The 9,936-nt window shown below is 40.5% G+C and overlaps 1 pseudogene; it reads left to right on the forward strand.

Moving 5' to 3' along the window:
- Positions 1–6,300: 6,300 nt before the first annotated feature.
- Positions 6,301–6,738, forward strand: LOC124965278 (28S ribosomal protein S6, mitochondrial-like; annotated as a pseudogene).
- The last annotated feature ends 3,198 nt before the right edge of the window (positions 6,739–9,936 follow it).

Below are 9,936 nucleotides of genomic sequence, written 5' to 3' on the forward strand. Positions count from 1 at the left end.
TGCCTTCCATTCAGGCATTCTGAACTCTTCTGTGAATTATAGCCTTCTGAGTTACTGAGCCCTAGAGATAAGGCCAGCAGTTGCCTCAGCCACACCCCAGTTCACTGTGGAGATTTTCCCCAGCTCAGGTGCATCCCTGGCTCACAGGCCACCAGCTGCAGTCTTGCACGCTCTGACCTTGTCCTTATCTTTGTGTCTCAGGCTACTGACCCCTGGTCACAGTGTGTACCATGCACTGGAGGTGTGGGTATCAAGGGAATTCACATATCATTACCTGGGAGGTTTGCCAAATGGTAGTCTATGGATACCACCTTTGGCACCTCATTTTTCACTAGCTGTAATTTCTCAGGCTACACTTCACCAGATTTTCAATGTGTGGTGTCATACAATGTAGGCCTTGGGAAGGCCAAACCCAGATTTGAACTTGCACTTTGCTGTGTGACCCAAGGTGACTAGCACATTGCTTACTTCACCCCAGGGTTTCACATTCCCCAACTTCAAAGAAGCAAAAGATTTCATAAGAGAGAATTAAACGAGATGATAGGAACACACCTAGGGTGGTGACTGGCATTCAGTGGGTGTTTGAAAAGGCTTTTTACTTCCTAGTGAGCTTTGCAAGGCCCTCTAGAAGTTGTTATCTAGGATTTTACCTGGACTAGCCAGTCTGTTAAAAAAAAGTTGCCTTTTCCTAATAACTTAGATGCCCTTCAAAAAATGAATGGATAAAGAAATTGTGGTATATATACACAATGGAATATTATTCAGTCATAAGGAAAAATAAAATTATGGCATTTGCAGGTAAATGGATGAAGTTGAGAATATCATGCTAAGTGAAATAAGCCAATCCCAAAAAACCAAAGGCCGAATGATTATTCTGATAAATGGATGATGATACATAACTGGAGGGAAGAGGGGATAAGAGAAGAATGGAGGAAGGATGGATTGTATACAGGAAAATGAGAGGTGTGGAGGGGGCAAAGGGAAGGAACAATAATAGAATGTACATGTACCCTATGTACATGTATGATTATACAAATTGTGTGACTCTACTTCATGTACAACCCAAAAAATGAAAGTCGTACCCCATTTGTATACAATGAATCAAAAAATAATAATAATAAATTATAAGAAGAAAAGTTTTAATGTAACTGAAAAAGAAATGAGTGGTGGAGCCAGGCAGTACCTGGTCATGCCCAGGGCTAAGTCAGTGTCCAGCTTTCCACACCTCCCTTTGGAGAGAGGGGTCATAGTGACTCTCTGAGACCGAGGTAATCCTAGCTTTGATGGTACAGAAAAACACCATCTGGTGTGGCATTCGGGCATTCTTCACACTTGCTGAGCTGAATAATCCCCTCTGGTGACATACATGGCAATGGCAAGTAAACAACTTCAGGGAACCAGACAGAATGACTTACACATGATCCTACGCAGCTGCCTGCCCATTGAAGTGATTCCTACCAAACTTCCAATTAACATTCACTAAAGCGTGTTCAACAGAACCTGAGTTCAGAGGGATCTAAGGCACAACTTTGTGGAAGAAGGAAGGATGCCTCTTAATACACTGGGGGAACAGGCGGAAGGTTAGAATGAGCACCTTTCTTGACCCCCTGTCTTTTCAGACCTAGATGTTCTCGTGTGGCTAGTCAATCTCCCTGAAGAAGATAGACAGTGTTTCCCAAACACACTGGACCGCACAGCTCCTCTGTTGAGGAACTCCTATTAGCACATTATAGAAGTAGAATTATTCTGAGAAATATTTTTAGATAAACTGTTGGGTCTATTTTTTACAACTTTATTGAATCATATTTTCCATATCATATCCAGCTGTGTGATCATTAACATTTTAGGACTTTTCATCCAACCCATGAAATAGGACTTTTCATCCAACCCATGAAATAGATCCTCCTGCCCATTAACTGTCAATCCCTGTTTCCACCCTTCTAGGCAAGCACTAATTTATTTTCTGTTTCTATAGATTCCCTTGAGAAACATTGTTATTTGGGGGAGGGTGGTAAAAAATATATGACATCAAATTTACCATTTTAGCCATTTCAAATGTACAATTCAGTGGTGTCAATTACATTCACACTGTTGTACAAACACCACCATCATCCATCTCCAGAACATTTTCAATACCCCAAACTAAAACTATATCCACTAAAAAAAAAAAAAAAAAAAAAATCTCCCTCCCTGAGGCCCTGGTAACCTCTGTTTCACCTTTCATCTCCATAAATTGGACTATTCTGTTTACCTCACATAAGTACAATCATGTAGTATTTTTCTATTTGTTCTCTGGTTTATTCTGCTAGCCCTCAAGGTTCATTTATATTGTAGCATGTATCAGAATTTCATTCTTTTTTAAGACTGAATAACATACCATTGTATATATACATTGTGTTTTGTTGATCCATTCTTCTGTAGATGTATACTCAGATTGCATCCACTTCTTAGCTATTTTCAATAATGCTGCCATGAATATTGATGTACAAATGTCTTTTACATCCCCAAGCAGTAGAATTTCTGGGTCACATGGTAATTTCATGTTTCACTTTTTGAAGAACCACTATATTGTTTCCATAGTGGCTGCATTGTTTTACATCCTCAGAAGGAATACATAGGGTTCCAACTCCTCCTCAATACTTGGTATTTACTATTTGGTTTTTGGTTTTGTCTCTTTTTTTATGATTGCCAATCTAACCAGTAGTATCTGACTGTGGCTTGGATTTGCATTTATCTAATGACTAATTTGCTTTTTCATGTGCTTATTGGCCATCTGCTTATCTGCTTAGATAACTATTTTAATCCTTTGCCTGTTTTTTTAATCACATAGTTTTGTTGTCATTATTAAGCCATGGGTATTCCTTTATACAGTCTAAATATTCATCCCTTATCATTTACATGATTTGCAAATATTTCCTCCCATTCTATTGGTTTTCACTTTCTATATTGTGTTATTTGATGCACAAATGTTTTTAATTTTGGTGAAGTTCAATATATCAATTTTTTCTTTTGTGCTCTGTGCTTTTGGTGGGAGAAGCATTGTTTTTTGCTTTTAAAAGATCAAACAGAAGAAAAGAGCCTGCCCATGAAAACTAAAAAGAAAAACAAAATTGCCTGCTATCCTAACAGGTACTATTATTCCTCTAGAAATAGTTCCTTCTTTCTACATTAAAAACTCCCAAATATTCAAGTCTCAAATGTGTTTCTTGGCATATGTTTAAACAGTAGTTGTTGTTCCTACTGAATATTCATTATGCACATCAGAAAATCAGCGACTGAAATATCAGCCGTTGTCAGTTCCAGAGCTGCCTTTCTGAGATGAGAGGCATATTTATTATTAAAGACCAAGTTGCTAGTGACAGGAAACTGATTTGAAATGGCTTAGATGGAAAGGGAAATTTACTGACTCATGTAGCCTAAATGTCAAGGAGTATAGTGGTTTTTAACTGGGTCTAGAAAGTATATCTTAACTATTTCTCTTTTATACTTCCCTCCTTCCTTTTCTCTCTCCCTGCCTGATGTGGCAAGGGAGTATGTGAATACTTCTAGTCCCTTTGTTCAAGATCACCTTAGTGATCATCTAGTTTTGCAACCCTACTTCTCAGTGATGGTCTTCTTGCCACCTTGAGCAAGGCAAAATAGTTTGGAGAGTATATTAGTCTTTTTTCTGTTGCTATAGCAAAATACCTGAGGCTGGAAAACTTACAAAAAAGAGGCTTATTTAACTCAGTTTTAGAGTCTGAAAGTCCATATAGCATGACTTCAGTTCTGGTAAGGACTACATGGGAGATGACATCATGGCAGGGTTCATGTGAGAAAGATAACATGGTAATTCAGGAAGCTAGTGCAGGGAGTAGCCTTGCTCTTATATTACACCCTCTAAACAACTGTCATTCAAGGAGAATGATTTGAATCCCCTCTAAGGTCAGCAAGTCCAAAAACCTAAAGGCCTCCCACAAGATTCTACCTCTTAAAGGTTCTACCACCTATTAATGTCAACACACTAGGGAACTGGCTTCCAACACATGAAACCAGGGGGGACAATGTCAAACTGTATCCAAATCACAGGCAGTGCTGGAAAGACGGCTAAGGCTGAGCAAACCAGTTCCACCAGTATGGAGCCATGCTGGTGGCTCAGCCTGCTTGGCCACATCTACTATGAAGTGTCCATCCAAAATTCTCACTCTGGACCCAACCAAATGGGTCCAGATTTTTTTCAGGGATCCAGGCCTTACCTCTTCTGGATACAAACAGCCTCTCTAGGGCATAGAAGCTCCTTAGTTAGGAACTGGAGTTAGTGAAACTGTTGTAGCCACCAATATGACATCTCCAAACTGGTCTTAAGTGGACAGTAAGCCTCCACTTCTTTTCAATTTAAGAACTATGTATTTGATGCTGAAAACATATTCCTGAGCCACATGTGATCACAGGAAACCTTCCATGCACCCTTGGAACCTCACCCAATGCTGTAAGCACTCAGGTAATGGGAATTTCAGATTTGCAATGTATATTTCTACACCTCTTCAGGAAAATGTTTTGAGTTAAGCAAAATTAATATTTTTGTAAACCTAAACAATTTGCATATAACACTCTCACATCCATGACTTCATTTGGCATTCACAACTATTAATGAACAACAACAAAAATGCAAATATTCTCATTTCATTGATAAGAACAAATTGGGTTAATCAAATGTCTTGCCTGAGACTTACAGATAGGATGTGGCAGGTCAGATCTTTAGAACTCACCCACCTTACTCTCCCACCCTGGAGATTTCACTCTCCTTAAGCTGGTCTTCACTTCCCAGTGTATCCCTTCAACCTCAAATTGTATATTTTTGTTTCAATGGCTCAAGCATGAGATCATGTATCTGAATTGTAGTATCCCATGTTTTCTTATTTCCCCATTTTTTAAATGAAGTGCATGTCTTAGTTGTTACTCTTCAAAGCTTCTGCTTTTGTTTTCTTTTGCATTTTGAGATGTGGTCTCATTATGTTGTCTAGGCCAGAGTCCAACTCATGGGCTCAAGTGATCCTCCTGCCTCAGCCTTCCCAGTAGCTAGAAATATAAGTATGCACCACCATGGCTCTTTGAATTTTACTAAGGAAATTCTCATTTCTCAGCTTTTTATGGAGCCTAAATGACCATGACCAGATTCTCTTAAAACCATTGACAGTGAGCATAGTTGATTTGGTTCTAACAATTTCTTCAAAGTCATTTGTAGCACATGCTCATATATAGGAATTCCTTAAAACTGAATGTAGCTTCAGTTTTGGTTTTCTGGGATCAGTCAAGATTCCCAATATCTTGCTTTAGGGTAAATCCTTCTCCCCAGTTATGATGAGGTCTGAAGCACAGCATTGACCTCTACCTCATTACATCCTTACATGTTCTGGAAGTCTGAGTGTCTGTGTAAATCTGTATTCTTCAGACAAAATTCCAACTAATGGAATATTATGCTTCCGTTGGTCATAAAAATGATACATAATAAGTTAACCTTCCTTGTAAACATTTAAAAATTTTAAGTTTTTAATGGAAACCTAAAAAGAAAAGATGGAGACATGATGGAGAGTTGCCTACTCATCATACTATATAAATGATCAATCTCTTCATCACTTGCTCAAAACCATTTTCCATCTAGAATTCTTGAAACTTAAGAGACCATGTTGACATACTCCTAAAACCACCACCTTAGCAGTAATGCATTTTAATTTTCATCGTCAAAGAGAATCTAAGGAAGAGAAATCTCTGCAGTCACATTCACACTCTGATGGGCTCTTTGACTCCTCCATACAGTGGTGCAGATGTGCATATGTCTGCATCTTCCTGTCTCAGACTCAAGCACATCACATAACCCATCCCTGCAGGACTGTACATTTGTCCCAGTCCCTCTCTGCAACACCCCATCCTGCTCTGTGTCCACAGAGACTCAGACTGGCTTGTGAGGATGTCATTGACCTCCCTTCCTGACTGGCTTAGGTTCAACCAAGAAGCAAGTTCCTCAGAGGTCAGAGGACTTAGGAGAGGGAGAACAGATATGGATTCCCAATCAGATTGCCTTGGGTGACTGCATCCTTCTGTAGAAAGCTCCTATGTGACAGTCCTGAGTTCTGTTATCTGCTTCTCTCTGAGGCTTCAGACCAGGGAAGGGTAACTGCTCCTTATGTTGCTTCCCTCATCCTGCCCGTGTGTTTAAAAATAGTGCCTTTGTGTTTGCTGCCTGGGAGACTTTGGGCCCAAGTACCAGCCCCTCCCCACCAGGTTTCCCTCTGTCTGGGGCCCCGAACCTAGGGATTGGGCATGCCCCACTACAAGCTGGCCTTGATCCTGAAAGCCATGCAGTGGTCAGAGACTGCTGCTGCTTTGAAACAGACAATGAAAGCCCTGATGGACAGAGGAGACATAGTGAGGACCTTGGAAAACCTGGGTAAGCAAGCACTTCAGCACAGCAGAGGGGGAACTCGTCCATTTTCAATATGGTCTTTACTGCTTTCTGGGAGAATTGCACCATTCATGCCAGCACCCCCATCATGGAAGAGTTTCCCCAGACCTGCAGTATTTCTTGGTGGATTTTTATGCACCAACAACAGCGTTGAAATCATAAGGGAACACTTGTCTTGAGATGTGATCAGACCAAACGTTGTAAAACACCCTCGGACCCAAGAAGTAAAATAGTGTGAAGGTATTGTTCCAGTCCCACTTGAGGAAAATATATATTCTGCAAAGAAGAGGAAGTGAGAAGATTGACCAGATTTTTGCCTTCTACTGAATTGTCTGGGGCCTGGCAGCATGGGTGAATAGTGAGAAGCTTGGCTTTATCTGGGAGTGTATGCAGGGGCCCTGACTTTCTCTCGATTTCCTTTGCTGCAAGAGGCTGGAGAAGTGCTCCCTGAGGGCTGCTCTCTAAACTGTGGCACCCACAGTAGGTCATGCTTGACTTCATTTGCATTATGTAATTTCTTGGTCAGTGAGAACTTTCTCCTTAAAACAATAACACAACTTTGAAGAGCAAAACTTAGAACTGACTTGGACTGTGAGCTAGTAATTCCGACTGAATAACCATGCAAAAATAAAAACTGAAGACCCATGTATTATGTGGACAACCTTTGATCAGAGTAATAAACATTTTACAAACTAAAAAAGAAAATAGCACCTCTATTAGATTCTCCTTGTTATCACCCAGTTGGAGTGTGCTACTTGATTCTTCCAAGAGCTATCTCATCCTTGATTTTCTTCTCCATAGATGGAGTGTGGTTAGAGGTCCCATTACTGCTTTGAGGCCAAAGTGAGGATCAGTGAGGATTATGGATGTGAAAGTGTTGGATGAACTGTAACAAGTTTTAACTTGTTCAATTATTTGAATTGTTGTTAATCAACCCATAAAACTTCTTTCTCAAATATGTACCCTGAAACCTTTATGTCCTTTAAGAACTCCTTGTAAGGAATGCTATTTCCAGTGCTTCCATTTTACCTTTCAGCACTGTCCTCATGAAATGATATAGCAAAGGAGGGCTTGAATAATACTGTCACTAGGTTATTTAACTTTGGCATTTCATGACTTTTGTTCTTTTATTGTTTCGCGTACTACTGGGGGTTGAACCCAAGGCCTCACACATTCTAGGTAAGCACTCTACCACTGAACTATATCCCCAACACCTTTATAATTTGAAACAGAGTCTTGTTCAAGTCTCCCAAGCTGACCTATAATTCGCAATCCTTCTGACTCAGCCTCCTGAGTATCTGGATCATGAAAATTTCTCTCGGTTTACACCTTGTGATTATCTGCTACTTGTTGTGATAAGGAATCAAATATGAGTTCATTATCTGTGCTTCATTTCAAACTGACTCCATTCTCAAAGATGTCATACTAACTGTTCCCCTGTTGCTTCCCCATGACTGCCATCCCCTCTGATTTGGACTCACATGTTACTGATATTATGGGCTTTCATGACAATGAGACAAATATAGTATATGGACCACTGAAAATTAATAAGTGTGGGCCTAGCAGAGAACAAACCAGGCATAAGAAACTGCTTTCAGTTGAAGAGGAGGCAGATCTTAGCCATGCTTGGGACTGAGGAAGTAAAAAAGTTCATCACTGTGGAGACTTCCTAAGAAAGAGCAGCTTTTCTCATCCCATATACCTATCAGGCACAGTCTTTAGGAAAGATTGGTGTTTTAACTCAGTTTCTGATGTTGCTGCAGCTGTGCTGTGTGGACAGCTGTTTCCTGTGCTCCAGGGACTAAATCTCCTATGTGGAGCCATTTGCATTGTTCATAGCCAAGTGCTCCCTGGATCTGAAGAAGAAAGTGGTTTCTGCTGAAATTCAAAGTGAACTATGCAGAAATGAGGTCCTCAAGTGCCAGAATGTTACCAACAAAGTCCAAGTCAAACTTCTTCTGTTGAAAAGGAAATTTGCTGGAATTGGTTGAGAATTATGCATCAGGGAACCTGCCAAGTCACAAGATTTACATTCCACATCAGGGTGATCAATCCAGATCCTTCAATGACCAGAGAAACTTTTATGGAACTGATGATCTGACAGTTGAAAATATCCTTTTTCAGCACATTTGAAAGAATCCAGCAGAGAAGAGCAGAGGATGAAAGACATCAGGAAGGAGACCAGTGTGGCTCTCTAGGACATAGAAGAGGTCACTGAAGAGGAGTCCCTGATGCTTAGCAATTATTTGATTGTTCCCTGCTCACTGCCATGCCTTCCCAAGCCCAGAAATTTGTTTTAAAATGGAAAATGTGACCATTCATCCTGGCTCCTCTCCAAGGAACAGCAATCTGCATTCTCAGAACCCAAGTATCTTGGGGTTGCTGGGAAATGGAAGTAATGGGTCATGCGGGCTGATTAGATGATGAAATCTGAGAAAAAGAATCAGAAATGTTTAAATTACTTGTCATTTCCTTCAGTTTTACACATTTGCCAGAAGTTGTGTTAGTCAGTTTTCTGTCTCTGTGACAAAATACCTGAGAGAATCAACTTAATAAAGAGGAAAGTTTGTTTTGGCTCAGTTTCAGAGTTTGCAGTCCATGGTCATTTGGCCCCATTGTCTTTGGTCCGTGGCAACATGGCACATCATAGTGGGAAGGTGTGGTGGAGCAATCTGCTCACCTCATGTCAGTTGGGAAGCAAAGAGAGAGGGTCTGGGTCCCAATGTCCCTTTAAAGGGCACACACCCCAGTGACCCAACTTCCCCCAAAAGGCCATTACCTCCCAAAGGGTCCACCACCTCCCAATAGTCCACAGACTGTGGACCAAGACTGTAACACATGGATCATCTCTTAATGATAATAGAATTCTTCAATTATTGGGAACTATTATGTGCAGCAGTTTCATTTAGGAGACAGATGTGTGTGTGTGTAAATCGTGACCACAGTATTCTTCTTTCAATTAAAGTGAAATTACATTTATTCAGCAGAAAGGTTTATTTGTTCTAGACTTCTGGGTGATCAGACCCATGGGTGATCAGATCCACTCATCATCCCATATAACTCCAGACGTAGAATCACACTTCTCCAGTTGACCACACACTGAACACTGCCTGGTATATAGTACACACTCCACACTCAAGAAAAAAAAAAACTTAGGATGAAAGAACAAATGAATGCTTTGGTCTTCTAGCACATATGCTGGTGTCTTGTCTTCCTGCTTGCTCCTCCTCTGCTGGGGTAGAAACCCAGACAACTCTCCCCTTGCCCTTCTAATCAATCAATCACCACATCCTGCCAAGTCCTCCTCTTTTCTCCTCAGCTTTCATTTTTCTCAGTCCTCACTGTCATGCCCCTTGTTGAGCCCAACACCTTTCCCTTCTCATCTTATCCCTTAAAAATACCATTTACATTTATGGAAAACATAAATAAGACTATGCTCTCTATGGGAACAAATAAATGTATGTAAATACAGAGACATATCTGATGTGGATCAA

Source organism: Sciurus carolinensis, chromosome 15 (genome assembly GCF_902686445.1).
Source record: "Sciurus carolinensis chromosome 15, mSciCar1.2, whole genome shotgun sequence".
NCBI lineage: Eukaryota > Metazoa > Chordata > Mammalia > Rodentia > Sciuridae > Sciurus > Sciurus carolinensis.